Source organism: Delphinus delphis, chromosome 13 (genome assembly GCF_949987515.2).
Source record: "Delphinus delphis chromosome 13, mDelDel1.2, whole genome shotgun sequence".
Classification (NCBI taxonomy): Eukaryota; Metazoa; Chordata; class Mammalia; order Artiodactyla; family Delphinidae; genus Delphinus; species Delphinus delphis.
In genome coordinates, this window is record NC_082695.1 from 68078100 (window position 1) to 68099361 (window position 21262).

A 21262-nucleotide genomic window follows, 5' to 3' on the forward strand; every position below is an offset into this window, starting at 1 on the left:
CAGATGCTACTCCTTCACCCACCATCTCCTCATCAAATTCTTGACCTAAGGAAGTGAGGCAGGTCAGTAGACAGTTTTATTGGCCCTGTTGAGACATGTAGAATGTTGAGCCTTCTCTTCATAGGCCTCTTAGTAATTGACTATGCTTGTGAAGTTATAAGAAAGCCCATCTCATGGTTGAACCTTCTTGTCCTTTTCCAACTTCCAGCAAGCGGAAGGCAAAGCCATTAACGTATAGGTTGACGTGTGGTTTTGGTATGCGAAGGCCTCTTGTTTCTTATATAATCAGAAGCTGATGGGCTAGAGTGCTTGGTTTTGTTGCCTTACAATTTGTTTACTGTAACAGGGAGACTTCTGGGTATGGCTTGCTACTGTAGGAAGAGCTGTGTTGTGCCTTGGAAAAGCTATTTGTTGATGAAACACTAATTGTAAAAATAGTTACCTCAGAGAACCCAAATGTAATTACATTAAGTTTAATTACATATCATTAATTATATAAAATATTTAAATTGTTGTGTTGAATTGTGCAGCACTCGTCACTGTGCCTTTTGCTAGTGCGTAGAACAGATGTGCTTGAGGAGTTTGGATGTCATCCAGAAGTTAGTGAATTCTTACCGTTTAGATAATCGGAGCCTGATTTATGCCATCTATTGAAAAACAATAGCTGCATATTTTCAGTGATGCAGCAGTATCAAGTGTAGGGGTGTCGTGGCTTATGCCTAGGTGATGTTTTGGTAATTATTGCTGGCTGCAAACTTTTCAGTTTAATCAACCAAATATAAGGAAGTCAAAAGCCTAATTTCTCATGTAAATCAACATCAGGCAAACAAGCATCTCTTGTTTCTATTGGGCGAGAGCCATTCCTTTCTCTACTATGAAACTGACACTTTATTTAGGATGCCTGAATTATCAAAGGAATCCAGCATTAAATCATATGCCTTGTTCCTCAGATATTCACTTACTCAAAATAATTCACCATTAGTTTAAAAATATTTATATACTTCACTTATATCCACTTCTCTCACTTGATTGAAAGCACGGTGAAGTTTCCATATAAAGAGAAGAGCAATCAGTCATAGAGACTAACAATAGATTTTGCTTTTCCAATATGTGACTAGTACTTATCAGATCTGATACTAAATGCAATGATTGATCTTAGGTTTTGTTAAACAAACAGAAGTACTGAAGTTTATTCTTTTTTTTTTTAATTTATTGATTGATTGATTTTTGGCTGCGTAGGGTCTTCATCGCTGTGCACGGGCTTTCTCTAGTTGTGGCAAGTGGGGGACTACTCTTCGTTGCGGTGTGCAGGCTTCTCATTGCGGTGGCTTCTCTTGTTGCAGAGCACGGAGAAGTTTACTCTTTTATGGCTTTCATATTTACATCCATTTGGAGAACAGCAAAGCAGAGACACAGTCATTTAAATAGAAATGCTACAGAAAGGAAAAATATGTATGAGTTGTGTTTCTGCCAATCAAACATGTAGTACAATTTAAATTTTATTCTTGTCTATACAAATACTATACGCTTGTTCATAGTAGCTTTGCTCAGTTCAACTCATTTTATTTTAACAAAATTTCACAAAATTTGGAAAAAGAAAATAACTAGTTAGTGCCTAGCCAGCCGTAAGTCATGACATGTCACTTCCACCATCTTTGGAAAGGATCTGTTCTCCAGAAGTTCGTTTTAAGGATGATCTGTGCTTATAATTTGAAGAGTTAACATGTAAAAGAAAAAAAAAATTTTAAGATAATGCCCAATCATTTTGACGGAAAAATCTTTAAAATTGTATCTCAGATACCTGTGTATTTATGCATAAGTATGTGCCATGGGTCACCTAATAAGTAATTGAATTCTATATAAATGAAGTTGACCATGCCAAAAAGTGCAATCTATGTGTCCAGATGTGGGGAGGGGCCAAAGAGAGGGACCACAGTTAGGAGGTAGAGAATGAAATAGAGTGGTTATCTGTTTTCACTGAAGATAGACCTTCTGAAGGCTTTTGTCCAGGAAGATCCAGAGAAGCCCAGTTTTAGTCACTCCAGCCTAGCAGCCTTCCCAAGACTACAGGTAACTTTGGGGGATGTAGGGATTGGTTTGCCCCAACTCTCACCCCTTGGTAGAGTTCTTGCCCCTACCCAGGGGCAAGAGAACCATTCCTTTCTCTGCTATGAAACTGACACTTTATTTAGGATGCTGCAGCATCGTCCAAGCATCCTCAGCCTAAATACTCCACGTGATTCATGACACAGCTTTATTATCGATAGATGTCATCTCGCCTAGTTTGAATTGAAACTTGCCTTCCAACCACAGTGCCAGTTCTATCTTATTTCCTAACGCTGTGTTGTAAGTTGAGTCTGTTGTAAGCGTATTCCTGGCCCAGCCCTGGCAGGAGACTTTAGGGCTTCTTTGTCTTCAAGGAGAAACAGGGGTGTCAGAGCTCATCTTAGAACCATCCTTCTTTCCTATGACAGGTTCAGGAAATAAGGACAATTTATCCCTGACAGCTTTAGAAACAGTATCTCCTAATTTATGCACTACTTCTCCTCGGGTGATTGGGATACAGACATGTTTCGCATAACAGCTCTGACTTTGGGGGGGCCCAGGCTTACCAACTGCTAACCCAGGAGGAGGACGAGCCAGAGGGTGAGCAGATTGTGCCTTTTCAAAAAAAAAAGAAAGAAAGAAAGAAGAGAAAAAAAGAAATTAGGGGTGGTAAGGAGGTTGGAAGACAAAGGAGGAAGCATTTGATAGGTCATCTGTCAGGAGGCCTTGATGGAGGCTGGTAGGAGAACAATGAAAACCCACTTCAAAGTGAACAATGCCACGCTGAGTAGGTGCCAGTTTAATGGAACAAAAAGAAAGAAGACATGTCGGCTATTAAACACATTCATTAAGGGGTGTCTTTTTAACCCTTTGGTTTTTCCCACTGTTTTTCTTTCCTGAGTGGGTAGGAAAAAAATGAATGAGTCTATCAAAGCAAGAGGGAGGTGTAAGGTTGCCAACTTTCTGGACAGTCAAGCAGAAATATTTGCATTAATTAAATATTTATTGGAATAGAGGTTGTATAGAGCGTGGAAATCAGGTACAATTGTTGACGGTTTCAAGTAATCTCACATGTTTGAAATTTCCAGCGAGTAGCCACCACCCCCCAACCTTGTTTTTATTTCCAATTATTATTCAAAATAAAGCAGGATCAAATGTTTAATCTGAAGTTGGGGAGAATTAAAAAAATGAGAAGATTTCCAATTTTAAAGCTATGATTCGTGGACAGGAGACAGAATAAAAAAGGGGCATTTTCACGTCTAGGTTTTTGTAATAACTAGAAAAGGAAAAATAGCCAAGAGAAAAGCTTAATTAAGTGCGGTTAGTTCACAAATGATCTCTCATCCTGAAAGTGTCTGATGCGCTCGTCTATGCTATGAATTTAGAGATAAAAGAATAAACATCAAAATGTAATAAGGACATCAGACTCTGAGAAGTTCCCTGTGAGTTTAGAACAGTGAGCTACTCAGCCTCAAATTCTGTCTTTGGCAGTGGAACAGAGCTTTTCCTTTTGTGAACTTCTCAAATAACGGAAGATTCGATTAAAATGAATATTTCCAATACCTGATCAATTCGCCAGAGGTTCCTACTAAAGGCTTATGTTTCTATACGTGGAGAGCAGTTTATCTTTGTGCCATGGGTTGGTTTGGTTGGAATAAGGGCTATGAAAAATCATTCTGTGTTCAACTCTAGTCTCTTCAGTTAGATATGTGTCTTGTCATGATCTGTGTCTCATCTCTCTTTTGCCATCCTCCAAAGTGGGGAATACATGGGACATATATTGGTTTGTCTGTTCATTCATTTATTTTGAAATATTTATTGAGTTCTTACTGTACTAGGCAGGTTCTTGATGTTGGACATTCATCAGAAAACCAAACATATAAATCTCTCACCTCCATGGGCTTATTATTCTAGTGGGGGATGGCAGAAAACACATAGCAGATAAACCAAGAAGATAACCTAGGTGTTGAAAGTGCTTTGAAGAAAAACAAAGTATGCTAAGGGAATAAAGAATGATGTGGCTGCTCTTCAGGTCTGGAGGTCAGGGAGAACCTCTCTGAGGAAATAACAGCTGGGGAAACAACTAAATGAGGTGACAGGACCACCTCCCGAAGTGTCTGGGGGAAAAGTGTTCTCCAGAGAGGCTCCGAGGGAATTGTGCTTGGTGTGTTATCCCAACACTGAGGAGCCAGTGTTCTGGAGTGAGAAGATCAAGGTGAGGGATACAGGCCATGGTAAAGATCTTGGATTTGTAGCTGGCAAGATGACGGAACCCCATTTGTCCGTGACCATCTTTTAAATTTTAGGAACGGGTTTGGGGCTGATTTCAAGGAAATGAATTATACTTTTCAAGTAAAAGATCTCAGCTCTCCACTCTTGCTAGTATCATTACAACCCATTCAAAGCTCCAAACTATTCCAGGGCCAGGGAGTGTAGCAAGTATGAGGATGGAGTACCAGGACGAGGTGACTGAGGGCCTCTCTGCAAATGAAAGGTGACTTAAGTGACTGAGTCCTCAATGAAATCAGAATGTATATAAATGCTGCCTCTATTATGTTCAAATTATTTAAGTATAAAGTTTAAGCAAAATCATTGTTGGAAAATCATTAATTTTCCAATGTTCAGTCTCTTTCCTGTATATATTTATAATATGTGAATAGTACACCAAACCTACATGCATATAATTCTCAAAGCTAGCAGACTACAGACTCCTGCCCTCTCTGTAAACATTACAGTAAAGTGCAACTATTATATTTTGACTCTCTATGTAAAATACTGTCACTTTGCTGAGAAATATTTTGTATTTTCTTCCAAAGCTTACCCAGCAGGGTCTTTGATATCATATGTGTGTTTTTGTTTTTTTGTTTTCTTTTTCCCTCATGTTGTCAGTGGAAACAGTGATTACATAGTATACCAGAGTTTATATTTTTATCATTAGCTTACTGACCCCTGCTGGGAGGCTTAAGATAATCATCCTTGAATTCAAAGTTGGGGTTCCAGCTAAATAGATGCTTGGACCTCAGACACAAGTGCTTCGTAATCCAGGACAATTGATTTTGCAAATCAGTCACCATTTCTATCCCTGGAAGCTGATCATTCCTTAGAAGGGAATAGACCTTGTCATATGACTGAAAGTGCGACCAGTGCCAAAAGTGACATATGTGGAATTAGCACATCCTTCCTGGTTGTCTGCCTCTGCTCGCTGTTAGTTCTGTTTTATGTTATTTGCCAAGGGGCCCTTCTTGATCTCTTTCCAATATGCTTTAAAAAAAACTCAAAAGGCCCAGATGATGTTGTTCTCCATCAGAACCTTTTCCCCCGCATTACAATAGCATTATTCAGTATCATCTGCCAACCTTTTTACCGTCACATTTGCAGAACTAAACTCTTGAAAAGAGGGTAAACACCCCACAGAGCAGAGGCCTTATATTATTATTTTCATGAATATTTAAAGAGCCAGATGCACTTTTGTCAAAGTGTAAGCTTTTATTCATGTCGACCCCTGCAAATTTGTAGATTCTCCCCATCTCCATTCCAGACTATGTTGTCATCACAAATCGGTTTAGATAAACCAGTATGAATACTGTCCACCACCCTACATTAATCTCTGTGCAAAATAAGAAAACAGTAATAGGTTAATTATGTTTATGCTTTGGGATAACAAAAGATTAGTACAGAATATTGACATTAAAAAGGTCTGTGACTTGCTAGAACCGATCTAAACATTTAATAATAACATTTAAAAACAAATATTTATTTACAATAGTACTATTAAAAGTGATGTATGCGTGTATACATTTTAATTTATAGGCTAGTCTCTATAAGATGCCAATAGGAAAACTCTCAATTAACTAGAATCTGACTCTTTAAATCTTTAAATTAACTCTACAGTAACTGGTTTTTCTTCACGTACTCCACTTTTTACTGGAAATGGGTACAGGGAGAGATATGAAACAAGAGGATATAAGCACACAATCATTTTATTTCCCTTCTTTCCCTCCCTCCCTCCCTTCCTTTCCTTTTTACTTTTATACTTTTTGCCCTAGCTTTGAAGAAGACCTTAGATTCAGTCCCACTTCATTTAGTGTATTCTGTGTCTAGATACCTAATAAAATCTTGTTTAGCATTGTGAGCAGAACTACTCCTGTCCTCTGAGTGGATTATGTCTTTTATTTTTCAATTTCATTCGTGGGTTGGAAGGATGTAATGACATTTGTTATATGATAAATGTCCCTCCCATTTTTAAACCAAACTCCACACTTCATTTGGATTTCACCAGTTTTTTCATTAATGTTCCAGTTTTCTTTCTGTTTAAGAATTGAGGGCTTCCCTGGTGGTGCAGTGGTTGAGAGTCCGCCTGCCAATGCAGGGGACGCGGGTTCGTGCCCCGGTCCGGGGAAGATCCCACGTGCCGCGGAGCGGCTGGGCCCGTGAGCCATGGCCGCTGAGCCTGCGCGTCTGGAGCCTGTGCTCCGCAACGGGAGAGGCCACAACAGTAAGAGGCCCGCATACCGCAAAAAAAAAAAAAAAAAAAAAAAAGAATTGAGTCTAGAATGCCACATCACATTTAATTATCTAGTTGTCATGTCACCTTAGTCTCCTCTGGTCAGTAATAGTGTCTAAGTCTTTTCTTTTATTTTCAAGACCTTCATAGTCTAGAATGCCACATCACATTTAATTATCTAGTTGTCATGTCACCTTAGTCTCCTCTGGTCAGTAATAGTGTCTAAGTCTTTTCTTTTATTTTCAAGACCTTCATAGTCTTGAGGAGTACTAGTCAGGGATTTTGTAGATTGCCCTATAATTTGGGATTGTCTGACATTTATCTCATGTTTAGACTGATGTTCTCATGAGGCAGATGAACCGTCATTACCTGCACTGGTGATGTTGACCTTCATCACTTGAACAAGGTAGTATTTGCTGAGTTGCTCCACCGTTACATTTCTAGTTTTCTCTTGGCATCCTCTGTTTTTTGCAATTGAGTCACTAAGTCTAGCTCATGCTCAAAGGTTGGGGGAGATAGGGCCCTTTCTGAAACATGAGATATACAACTGGATGGGGTAGAAAGGAGTGGGTAGAAAAAGGTATGCCTAGGTTTGGATCTCACTGCTAATGTTTCACTGAAGACTTGAGACATGGAAAAGGAGACATTGTCTCTTGAAAGTGTTTAGCCCACGATGGGGCAAACTCTTTTACCTTAGGCTATTAATCTTCTTCATAGCTGGATGTGCCTCCATTAGGTTCTGGGTACCACAGCTGAGGACTGAGCTCAGCTGTAATAGCAATGGCTGGGCATTTCTCACCAATGGTCTTCTATGCTCAGTGAGGTTAGGATGGGCTCTTACACACTGCCACCACAGCTGTCCCCAGTGTGCAGGCCTTGCTGTGTCCTACCTGTTGGACATTGGCCAAAGCAAATCACATGACCAAGTCTAGAGCTGATACTGGAGGCGCCATTCAAGGGAGTGAATACCCAGAGGCGTGATTCATTGGGAAACCTTCATGCAACAGTCTACACATCTGCACAGCAAATAACTAGTTAAGTTGAAAGTAAAGCCCAAATTTATCCTATTTCAGTACCAACTCCACAGTAGCATGTTGAAGCCGAGAAATACATTTTGTTCTTCTATTATGTTTGCCAAAGCAGTAAATCCAACCCATACTTTAGATTTTCAGTAACCAAGATTGACATGGAAAGAGCTTTTTATTTAACTTTTTAGATAATTAGCAAATTCTGTGAATGCTATTCTTTCCTCAGCACTTTACTATTTTAAGGTATTGAAGAAGTAAAGGAGGGCTGGCATAGGAATCAATCAGCCTGGGTGCCATGTCTAGTTTTGACGATGTAGGTGGGTGATCCTCAGCAAATGATTGACCCTTTCTTGGCCTTCCTTTAATTATCTGTAAAGTGAGCATATTCAGTGGCCTTTACAGATTAGTCAGCTTTAGAAAGTACTGTGATATACTCTTTATTTTTAATTCACATCTTTTCCTTTATCAACTCTTATTGTTTAGCAGAACAAGCTGTATACATAAGTGTAACCAGATCCAAGAATGGAATGGTCAACAGCAGGGGGCCTTCGTAGTCAGAGGCAGAAATGGGTTCAAATCCTGACTCTATCACTGAGTCTCTGAGTTTGTCTGTAAGTGGTAGTAGTTTTAGATACCTCATAGAGTTTTGAGGATAAACTGAGTCAGATGAAGTACAGAAAGACATGCATCATGTAGTAGTAAGTGCTCAATAAATGGCATCTACCACTATTTTTAGGACAACTACTATTGTTGGTAATGGCAGCTCAGACAAATCAATGCTTTATCCGATAGTATGTAAAATCATATACTCTACTAAGCAATATATACATGTAAGTGATTTGTACCTAAAATGTCTGTCTTGTATCTGACAAAGTTTTACAAGCCAGACCTTGCTCCTAGGAGATGTGTTTGTGGGAATTTTCCAGTCCACTTTACAGATGACTAAACTGAGGATGAGTCTTTCTATGACAAGTCTTGGTTCCGTGTTAGGCGCCCAGAGACCGTCAAGTTAGGTCCAGCCATGGCTCTGTCCCAAGTCTAAAGTTAGATCCAGTGGTAGGTTTTCCCTTCCTTTCCTCCTTTCTTCCATTCTTCGTTCCTTTCTTTCTCTTTCTTCCTTCCCCCCCCCCCCATTGGTTTTCTTTTAGGAGTTGTTGGGCCTTCACATAGCTTAGCATGTAGAACCTGTTTTGCTCACTCAGTGATCTTTGCTAGAGGTTGATTTCCTTGTGCCTTGAGTTGAAGACATTTTTGGGTTTTAAATGTTATCCTCCTAACTAGATTGTAGATGCCTCGAGGATAGAGAAAGCATTTTTAATATCTTTGTTTTTTTCCAAGTACTTATTACAGAAACATGAATGTAATATATCCTGTAAATTTTTTAATGTAGCCCGAAGAGATCTGAGAATCAGTGAAATTCAACAGCAAATAAATTCAGCCAATGTTCTGTGCTAGACATGACACAATGCATTTAATTTATGGGATAGGCTTTAATTCTTCTCTCTTAACACTAGTGTTTCAAATTTCTGTCTTTGAATGAATTCTATAATCATAAATATTGCCCATCCTTAGTATTACTAGAGCTAATTCATTAATGTCAAAACTATCCTTGCCCTACAATTATGGGGAAGGAAGTATGCCTACATTAAATAAGATGGAAAAGTGAAGACTTGAATACTAAAATGCCTGTTTTTCAGCCTATGCTAAGGCTCAAAGCATATGGGAAAGTCTTCATTGGCCATACAACAATAACAATTATTGTAGCGGCTGCTACATTACGTCGTTCTGCCATCCCTGGTTCTGTAATTGTCCTGTTGTTTTTGTTGTCATTATCATCATCATCATTATTATTTTGGTTCAACTTAGAAAAACATTCACCCTGCCCATTTTTGACAAACCAAAGTAATCTCTCACTGGTAAAGAAGGAGGAAATGCCTTTCTTTGGAGATAAAATCATGGGAACTTCTCTTAAGAAGTTGAGGGCAGAATGAAACATCTCTGACAGATTCTCCCCTTCTCACATTTGCTTTCTGACAAAATGGAAAAGAAAAAAAAAATGCCTTTCTCAGGAAGCTGCTTCACTCTGTTTTTTGATTTTCCACATGAAAGGATTCTATTTAAGCACAGGAGGGTCTTGGAAGGCTGGCTTCTTGTTGAGCAGGTATATTCATACTTTTTCCCCTACAACTTGTAGCCTGATCCACTGCAATTATTTCAGTAGTCAGAATATGCCGGGATTCTGAAAACAAATAAATCACATGCTTTTTAAAGTCAAGGCTAAGGCTAAATATAGAACAAACAAAAGGAAGGTATTCACTGCACACAATACCTTCCCCCGTAAGGGTGTATAAACTACATGGATGGGCATAAAAGGGTAACAGTGATGGAGACAACATGTCACACCTTGGATGGACTGTGTGTTCTTGATGATACTGATCAACATTTGCCCTTTACACTGACATCAGAAACTCCACCCTCCCTCCCGGAGCCCCCAGCCTGCCCCAGGCTGCTGGAATCTGTGTGACAGCACTGCAAGATTAACGTTAAGAAACACACAAAAGGCAGAAAACAAATAGCGCTGCAGCCGTCTTATTGGTTGGCGTCCTCCTGGGATGATCTATAATCATTTCTTCAGCTTAGAAATCAGCATCATGGTCTTCAGAGTAGTACTGAAGTTCCCAAGCCTTATGGGTCCCTTTTTGTCCCCTCTATTGTTTGTAAGCATTCATTCATTATGCCATCTATTTTAATAGAGATATTGGATTTGCTTTTCTGTTGTTTGTTTTAAATTTTGGAGAAAATAAAGCAGAACAAGGAAAAGAGATAAAACTCTGGCTCCTAAGATTTATTTTCAGGTCAACAGTGTTAAATTTCTTTCTACTCAACATGTTAGAAGCCTTAAAATAATAAATTATTGTCCTTTTAAAATAAATGTGCTCAGGCATTAGTGGGAAAGGATGTTAGGAGAGAATCATTATCATCTCTGAGTGTTTACAAAGAACACACACGAATATATACACACATAGTCAGAAAAGTAGTTCTTTAAGAATTTCATGCCACGAAAGATTTAATTAACCTTTTCACTAGGAAACCAATTCTGCTCACTGCCTTCATTATCCCTTCTTTCTGTTTCCACCCCATGGCTCTCACATGTTATTCCTTTCCTCTTCTTTTATTGCCCCTATCCTTTTGGCCCATTCTTTCTTCAGTGATTCTACTGTTAAATCTGCAAGCTGCTGTTAAAGTTACTTATTCCTCTCCATTTCCGACACTAATAACCTTGCTTCCATACTTAGCTTTTGCTGTTACCTGCTTTATTGCATCCTCTATTCCTTCTCAATTTTTAATTGAAAAAGCCATTTTGACCCAGAGTATCAGGTCAGTTGAAAAGTTTGACAAACTACAAGGCATAAAGCTTTGAAATATTATTTTTCCCACAGGGCATAGCAATTTATCTTAAATGAATATTATTTGTGAACATAAAACCAAAGGAAATCCACTACAAAGAACATTTATTGAATGGTGATATGAAGGAATTTATAATTATAGTTATCATCCTAATTTTACTATTACTGTGTTTTAGTTTTCAGTTGTAGATATTAAAATAGACTCAGGAACACAGGAAGTATGCCCTCCAGCAAACATTGAGGAAGGTATTTAAATTACATGCAAATCAGAGTTACATTTTTGATAGTATGCTCATTCTCAAGCAAACTTTTAGAAGATAGTATTTTTGTTGTTGATCATGATTTACAGATGTTTCCCCACTGTATTTCTTCCTGTCTATTGTTAAAAAGAGTAAGGGTGTATATTCATGTAGCCCCCTTGCTTGTAATGCCTAGACATGTTGGTTGCTAGGAAACAGAATACTATGAGGGAAGGAGGGCCCATAGTGTGTATCTCTGATCTAGCAGAAATGCAGAAACCTCCACAGGAGAGAAGTTCTCTGCATTTCCTTGCATTTTTGCTGAACCAAACAATTATTATTGCATGGCCAAGTACCACTTAGCCCTATGGAACTTCCTGGCAGTTTCAGTTTAATCATTGCTGTAAAGAATCCATAAGTCTTGCTTGGTTATTTCTACAAGATTGTATGTTGGGTTTACTTCCCTGAATCAAAACTTGGTTATACAGGATCCTGATCCCTTTGGCTCTTCCTAGGTTATTAAAGTCCATCTTACCAGTTACTTGAACTCTGAGGTGTTAGTTTCTGATAGCTTGCATTCTAACAGACTTTTTAAAAAATGTTTATATTTTGTGTAAACAATACAGTAGCTAGAATAGAAATCAAATAATTAGGCAAAATTGCTCAGAATTCCACTACTGTAAAAAGAAAAAAAAAAAATCTTCTCCTCAAAAACGTAACTCTTAATTAAAATAAATTGGTTATGTGTAAGTGTTAAGCATCGTCACAGGGTCAGAGAGGTGTAGATTCATCCTTGAAACATTTCCTGGGTGACCACCATGTGCCTTGGTACGGAGCCTTGCTATTACAGAAAATGAGACAGCATCCTGGCCTCATGATACATGTGACGGGAAATATACACAGATAATTACATTGTGGGAAACCTTGAAGTAGAACAGAAGGAGTGTTTTGGGAAGACAGAGGAGGAAGCAACCAATTAGGCCTGTGGGAATCAAGAAGCTTCAAGATGCTCTGTCTTGAAGGATGAGGGGTTTCCCAGGGAGAGAAGGCGAGTGACCTCTCCTCGGTTTCCCAGTTAACTCACACTTATCCAGCAGTCCAAACCACTGTTATATAGGGAAGCCTTCCTGGATGTCTCTATGCAAATGGGATTCCTTCATCATATATTCTTTCAGCTCCTTTCCTTCAAAGGGCTTATCTCGGTTTTAATTATTTACTGAACAGTATTATGCAGTACTTTAATAGATACTACTACCTTTCTTCATCATTAGACTCTTTGTTTCGTCAAGGAAGGGACATAGCAGTTGTACTCATGTTATCGCTCTGGAGCAGCACAATGCCTTGCACACAGCAAGAACTTAATAAATGTTGAATGAATGAGTGAATGGACTTGCAAATCATGTCATTCAGCTAGCCGCCTTCCCTGCTTTCATAGTATGGGTGGCCAACCTCATAGTCCATGTTGTTGATATTCCTAAAAGAAAGAAACAAATGCATTTTAGTATACTGTCCTTCCTAAATCCACCACATATACTCTATCATAAATCTAAACCTACCAGAAATATCCTATAGCTTTAGGCTTTTGCCTAGTATATATAACATGAAGAGAAACAATTTTAGATGAATTCTGTGGATAGTTAAAATACAGGAGGAAAATCACTGGTTAGTTCTTACATTGACTAGATTTCAATGTGTCAAATCCTCCCTGAGTCTATTAATAAATTGCAATGGTGGGTAGGGGTGAGGATTAACATTTACTAGACTTTTTATGTAAGATGTCATATTATCCCTTCAACTTATGCTATCACATTTAATTTCTACCACAACAAAAGATTTAGATATTATATTAGCCCCATTTTAGAAAGAGGTATACTGAGGTCTAGACAATTAAATGGCATTTCCTCAGCTCACAATTAAATGATATTTCCTCAAATATACTGAGGTCTAGACAATTAAATGGTAAGCAGGTAGCAGAAATGAATGTCCATCCCAGGTCTATTTGATCCTAAAGCCATTTTCTTTCCATTTTTCCCACTCTTCTTCCCATCAGCCTTTACCGTCTGAATCCTGATAACTTATTTCTATACATCAACTATTTCCAAAATCCAGATTTGCCAGTTAATTCCCATGCCATCAGGGAAATGGTGTGCCGGTTGCAAACACAAAAATATTTTAATATCCATCTGTTTGATTGATACTAGCGAGATTCTTTATTCTCAGTAGGCATAGCATTAGGCAAAATGTTTCAGAAGTGGACAATTTTTTTCTTTGTTTATAAGGAGGGGGGAGAAAGTGTGCTTTGTTGCTTTTTTGAGGCAGGGAGCCTTTCTGATTGGTCATCTTTGTCAGCACATATGAACTGTTGAGGAGTAGCTGCTAATTCTGACTCCGTTTGGGGACTGTCACGGATGGGTCCACAGTAAATGCACTGGGTTGAAATAAAATCAAGGTTGAATTAGAATCTTTTTTTCAATCTGCTTGTTCAGCAAGGTGAGGACAATGTGAGAAGACTGTTTGATTCACAACAGAAAGTAGGGGTAAGTGCCCCTTTTTTTGTAGCTTCTAACATGAAAATGTAACTTTCATGGTTTGTAAATAAGTGTCCTTCCTCTTGGAAGAAAATGCCGTAATTATGACACTCTAAATATTTCAAGCCTAATTTTACCTCATTTAAATCCAGAGGGTTAATAAATGTTTTTAATATGGCTTATGATAGAAGCTTTGAGAATCTGGTAATTTAATTTGCACTAAAAGCATTTAACTCTGTGAAAGCCACCCCAAACTTGCCATTACTAACTGCACAAATAGGGCAATTTGCTAATGGGGTTCCATTTGTGGCAGTTTATGGACTGCCTAACTTTATCCAACTTACTCACCAAGGCACTTCCAAATATGAACCAGTCAATGGGAATGAAACATTGACGGATTTTAACTCAATAAAAGAACACATTACCTATTTAGACATAAATAAATAGGAACGTCATATCAAAGTGACATTCACTCTATAGACCAGTTACTGGTGACACAAAAGTCAGCAGGGCAACAACAACCAAAAATCGTGCTATACTGGGAGAAACAAGCATCAATTTAAAGGAGCTGGAGGCAGATGCTTTCCAGGCTTAGGATCAAGACAGTGGGATGGGAGGAATCCTGTCACATTCAGGGAACATGAAGAAAGGTGGTGGGCCTGGAGAACCAAGAGCAAGAGGAAATGATGTGAGGGTTGAGGCTGGAAAGGTAAGCAGGAGCTGGATCACGCAGGGCATTGCTATGGCCTGAATGTTTGTGTCCGCCAAATTCATATGTCAAAACTCTAATGCTCGATATGATGCCACTAGGAGGTAAGGCCTTTGGGAGGTTCTTACGTCATAAGGGTGGAGTCCTCATGAATGGTACTAGTGCCCTTATTAAAGAGACTCCTCCTACCCGCCCCCACCCCCAGAGCTCCCTAGTCCACTTTCACCATGTGAAGACACAGAAGTCCACAGTCTGCAACTGGAAGAGGGTCCTCACCAGAACCTGACTGTGTTGGAACTCTGATTTTGTATTTCCATCTTCCAGAACTGTAAGAAATAAATTTCTGTTGTTTATAAGCCAGTGGTATTTTGTAGTATTTTGTTATAACAGCCCAAATGGACTAAGACAGCATTTCTGCATTGAGTTTATCAATAAAAGACAAGCATAGGCTATGAGGTGCTATTCCGAGGATATAGACGTGAACAAACCCGATGAATGCCTGAGAAGACAAATAATTAGCAGCTAGACCCATAAATAGAGACTGTATCAGGTGGTAAGTGTTATGAAGAGAACTAAAGCAGGTGAGGAGGATGGAGACTGACTGGGGAGAAGAGTTCCTGGTTTACAGAGTGGTTAGGAGGATAAGGTGACCTTTGAATAGAGACCTAAAGAAAGTTGGCCGTGTAAAGTGTTTTAGGCTTTCTTCCTAAGAACAAGTGCTGAGTCATTGAAGGGTTTTAATCAGAGAGATGGCATGATCAGAACACCATCCTGGCTGTAGGGTCAAAGGATCAACCTGGCTGTAGGGTACAAAAAAGATGAGAACAGGAAAGAGTAGAAGCAGGGGACCAGTAAGGGAATTACGGCAGTTACCTAGAAGGAGATGATGATGGCTCATCAGACTGTGTTGGTGTGTAGGGGCTGTGGCTGAATATGGATGGGTTTCATCATTGGAGCTGTTTCTTCATCCCACGTGGTTCTAATGCTGTTTTTGAAAAGTGTTCTGAACTGGGAGTAAAAAGAAATTATTTTAAGTTTTTATCTGTTTTACCTGAGCCACTTTTATATTTTATAGTTTTGCCATCAAAGGAAGTCATGATTCCTGGGTTTTCTACCTCTTTAGCTTTTGTAAAGAACAGATACAAAATACATATTTAAAATATGTAAAGTGCTATATCATATAAGGGGTGAGCAGTTGTTATTCTTCAGTGGATACGTTGAATGCTATAAATAGTGTTTTTCCAGACTAGAGGATATGCAGCTTTTTATTCTTCTGAGTTTCCAGAGTGAACACAGAGTTGTTACAAAGAAATCCACTATATTAAATTATTTATATTGCAATTTAGACAGTATGTGCATATGACTTAATGTTAACTGACATATTGATTGAACTCGACTAAGAAAGGGTCTATATTGCAACAATTTCTAAACCATAGCCTATGTCCAAATCTACATTTAGATATGGGGCTAAGTGTTCTGATCCAGTTTGTAACCCCTCTAAGAGCTTCCTCTGAGAGTCTCTAAAAAGCCTTAGTGAGAGGTAGGGGAGGAAGGTGCATCCCTAGATGTCAAGGCCCCTCTAGTCAAGAATTCCACTACCATTCCTTTGCAGAACCTATGGTTCGGGAATCTTTCCCTACTCTGACTCAGGGACTAGCAAGAGTCTTTCTTATGTATATTTAAAGTTGGAAAATGCACACAACCCCTGGTGAAAAAAACAACCAATGGGACTCTGTTATGTAGATTATATGAATGCATTTGAATAAAATTGGACTGTTGGCTTCCCTGGTGGCGCAGTGGTTGAGAGTCCGCCTGCCGATGCAGGGGACACGGGTTCGCGCCCCGGTCCGGGAAGATCCCACATGCCGCGGAGTGGCTAGGCCTGTGAGCCATGGCCGCTGAGCCTGCGCGTCCAGAGCCTGTGCTCCGCAACGGGAGAGGCCACAACAGTGAGAGGCTCGCGTACCGCACACAAAAAAAAAAAAAAAAAAAAAAAAAATTGGACTGTTATCTTAGATGCTAAGAATTGCTAATCTCTGACTTAATATGAAACATACATAGTTCACCTCTGTACCATGTTATCTTGCTTCCAACAGGGGTTATGCCACTGATGTGAAGGCTTTAATGGCACATACAAAAAAACAAACCGAACACCCACTTCATTTATTTGCTCTGTCAATAGGTGCTGTAAATTCCTCTGCCCATTTATTAAAATAACATTTTGGACAGGTTGGTTTACTAGCTTTGAGGTGAGATCATCTTCCGTAGCTATCTGACCTTCGTTAGTCATTGTGTGGACAAATGGAATGTAGCACATGCGTTGAAGCAGTGAATAAGATACGGGGTTAGTGAGCTTGATGGAATCACAACCCGTAATTTCAAAATGTGACTGAATTCTTCCGACAATTAAAATCTTTCATTATGCTCCTTCAAAGCTAATTTCTTTCTTGTTTTTCTGAATAGTTGCTTCCATTAATCTCACTCTAGGTAATGATGGTAATGATACAATTGTATGTAATCATTGCCTGAATTCAATATGCAACACATCAGTCCCTTTGTGCGGTGATTGTACAGCTCTCTACAGTCTTTGGATTTGGAATGTTTCCATCATGCCATGCCAAAATCAAATTCAAAAGTCTCTGACATTTTACATAACATCAGTGGAGACAAGTGTGCCAACTGTCCCTTGTAGCAACTGGGCAAATTCATCCATCTGGCTGGTGCCAGTTGAAGCTGGGGTGAAGGCATGAGGCCAGCGAAGTGGAGTTTGCTGTTTTCATTGTTTCCAAAGCACTTAGAATATTCAGGAAAATACATTAAGAACAAGAACTTTGAAAAAGGCCTTCGAGTGTGCAGGTGGCAAATTTGCTTAAACTACTAATGACACAAATCATAATCTAAATTTGTTTGTTATTTTTTTAAATTGAAGTATAGTTGATTTACAGTGCTGTGTTAATTTCAGGTGTACAGCAAAGTGATTCAGTTGTGCATACATATATATCTATTTTTTCCATATCCTTGTCCCTTATAGGTTGTTACAAAATATTGAGTATAGTTCCCTGTGCTATATTGTAGTTCCTTTTTGTTTATCTATTTTATTTATAGTAGTGTGTATCTACTAATCCCAAATTCCTAATTTATCCACCCCCCCCCCTTTGGTAACCATAAGTTTATTTTCTATGTCTGTGGGTCTATTTCTGTTTTTTATATAATTTCATTTGTATCAACTTTTTTAGATTCTGCAGATAAGCAATATCATATGATATTATGCAGCAATTTATCATGTTTTTGTGGTAAGAGCATTATTTACTTCAAAAATTGCAAATCTACTTTTCTAACATTTGCCGCTACTGTTCTATCAGTTGTCATTCAGTATTTACCTATTCCTCGAAGTACTAATAGGTAGACATATGATTACAATTCTTTTTTTTTAATAAATTATATGGAGGTAATTGTACTTATGTTCTGAAGACATAATACCTGATATTCAATTTAATTCAATTAAGACAATGCTGTCTGTATGTTTTGATACAGGATTGAACATGTCCATATCTTCTAAGAATTAAATAATGAGGTGTAGGTGGCTGTGAGGTACTAGCGTTTCTGTTATCCCATGCTTAAGTTTCTTACTTTTCCTTTCTTTTTTAAAAAAATTTATTGAAATGTTGATTTACAATGCTGTGTTTAATTTCTGCTGCACAGCAAAGTGACTCAGTTATACATATATATAAACATTCTTTTCCATTATGGCTTATCACAGGATATTGAATATAGTTCCCTATGCTATACAGTAGGACCTTGTTGTTTATCCATCCTATATATAATAGTTTGCCTCTGCTAATCCCAAACTACCAATCCTTCCCTTGCCTTTCTTTTTCTTTTTTTTTTTAAATCTCTCTCTCTACCTCTCTACTTCTCCCTTCCTACCTCCCTCTCTCTCTCACAAGGTAAATGTCAGAACTTTTTCAGGCCTGCAGTAAATATTTAGAATTCATAATTTTACTCTGACCTATTAATTTGATTTACTGATAATTTTTTACAGGACAGTGTCTACATAAGCATGTGATAATGGGTTACAGTGTGTGGGATGACAGTCACGTAGATCTCCAAATCTGAAATGAACTTTCTTCATCCCCTTTAGCCACTTTAAATAGATCTCTCTAGTTCTGAAGCAATCTTTTTGACCTATTGATCTCAGCTATGTAATTAGCATCTACTAATTTGAAAGTTACATCAAATGTAACTTAACCAAAATGGAAAACACTTGATTTTCCCTTTCAAATCTAATCTTCCTATTCTTACTCATACCTGTTAACAGACACCACTATCTACTAGTGGCTCAAATCCAAAAAAGAAAAAGAAAAAAAATAGCTTTTCTTCTTTCTTTCTTTTCCTCAATTTCCGCATCCCAACCATGGGCAAGTTCTAGAAGTTCAACATCAAAAACTGTACGTGTTCTCACCTCTAATCTCTACCACCACCTTCTCCACACCACTGTCACCTCTCTACTGCATGACTGAAATAATCCTGTAACTGGTTTCTTTGACTCCATCTTTCCCCTTGAAATCTATTCACACTAATCTTTAAAACTTAATTTATATTATACCTTTTCCTTGGAATAAAGTCCAAATGTCTTTACTGTCTTTTAAAGCCCAATATGATCTATCCCATCTTATTCCTCTAATCCACCTTGTTCTTCTCTTTCCATCCTATACTACTCAACAGCCATGTACTTTTTTGGACACTTGGAAGTTCTCGCCTTAGGGCCTTTGCACTGTCTGTTCCCTCTGTTTGGAGTGTTATTCTCCGAGATCCTCAGGGAAAGGCCTTCCCTTATACTGAGTCACCTTCTATCATAAATAATATTATTTTCCACAGAGCCTTGATATTTTTCTGGTTGGTTGGTTGGTTGGTCGGTTGATTGATTGACTGATGTGTTTTTCTTTTTCCATTAGAATGTAAGTTCCAAGAGAACAGGGACCCGGCCTCTCATGTTTATTACTTACGACCAGTGTATAGTGATGTGCCTGGCACACAGAATGAGCCCAAGAAATATTTGATGAATAAATGAATGAACAAATGAAGTACTAGGCATATAGGGGAAAAGTTAATGTTACGTATATTAGATTATGTAAGTTGAAAAAACAGCAGACTCGAGTGAAATCTCCCCTCTAAGAGAACTGTTGGCCAGCCTGAAAGAGAAGTTAGGGAATTAGTGGAATAATAGTATTTGTCTTCTTCACTCTCCACCTCCCTCTCTTCCTTTCTCTGTCCTTCATTTCTTATATATTTATTGTTCAGGTACTGTTTTCAGAACATGAACTAGTAAGGTAGAAAGAATTCAAATGTAAGTTGAAAAAGGTCCCTGCACTTACCTTTATAAAGCCCTCCTCCTTCCGGGAAAAAAAGTAAGAGGTGTACTTGGATAGCTACTAAAAGTACAAAAAAAAACCCCCTATAATATAACTAGTTATATTAGAAAGATGCTGGTATGGGAGTAGACACAATCCAAGCCTTCTCCTCAAGGGCTAAGACTGCTTGTATCAGTATCAATACTGGAGAGAATTCTGTCTTAATCTGAAGGGATACAGACGAGTCCACTGTGACCCACACCCAGGATATCTGTGCTCTCAGCACTGCCACTGTCACTTGACTTAGCTACTCATCAAACCGTAGACATTTTACTCCTGAGGCTTCCTCTGACATTCTCTTTCATTTCCTTAAGAACAGAACCCCACCAGTACTTCTTTCCTAATGGTCAGGTTGCACTCACTCCTATTAGGTTGTTCAGTCAACTGGCTACATCTCATTGTGGTTCACTGGGCTGAAACATGAAAAATAAATATTCAAGTAATTTGCAAGGATCTGTTTTCACACTGGCCTCTGTTCCAACAGAGCTCTATACAACTCCTTATAACACATCGAGTCTGAGCTTTAAAAGGATTGTACTGTTTTGCTCAATTCTCTTTTCTTACCCAAGAATTGAAGTTAAGAGCTGGCAGTGTTTCAATAGTCCAAATGAGATGTTCGGCACGGAGTTCACGTTGCCTCTACTTCTTAAGCCCACACTTCCAGAAGTGCCGGATTAATTAAGATTTCAGAGGATAACTTAATCAGAGTTCATAAGATCTAGAGCCTTGTGAGATCAGAATATTCTCACCACAGGGCAACTTCTCCTATTTCCTGTCAACCATGCAAGATTTTCTTGAGTAGAACAAACAAGCTCAGCATAATCCATGAGCAGCTTCTCACATCACTCTAAGAACGGCATGAGTCCATCTGAGGTGGACTTAAGAGGCTGGAAGAGAAATCAGTCACCCTCCAGGGCTGCTCCTTACTGACAACTCTCCGTGATCAGATTTTTGCCAATCTTTCAGTTCTTCTCTACAATTTCTCACTGAGAACGTGAGCGTTTGGACTAATCTGTAGAATCTGACTCAATGCCATTCTTGTCATACCCAGAACATGGATCATCTAGCTTCTCTGTGTACTTTTCTCCCAAGATCCTTTCCTGTGGTGGTTCTACTCATCAGCTTAACCATCTTTTTCCATATTCCTAGTCACAGACTGTAGTTAATCTAGATTGGTATCCACATCTCCTAACCCCCAGCCCAGCAACTTTTACTCTTTAAATGAGTCCACTGCTCAAACCTGTGGTAAAAATTGATTCTAAAAAAGTTTTCAATCTAGTCTGATTTGCTCAAGTGATGTGGAGACAGCTTGAATTTCTGTTAGGATGTTAGCTAAATATTTTTAAAGTATGTGGATATTTTTGCAAATACGTGTAGGGAACATATACAA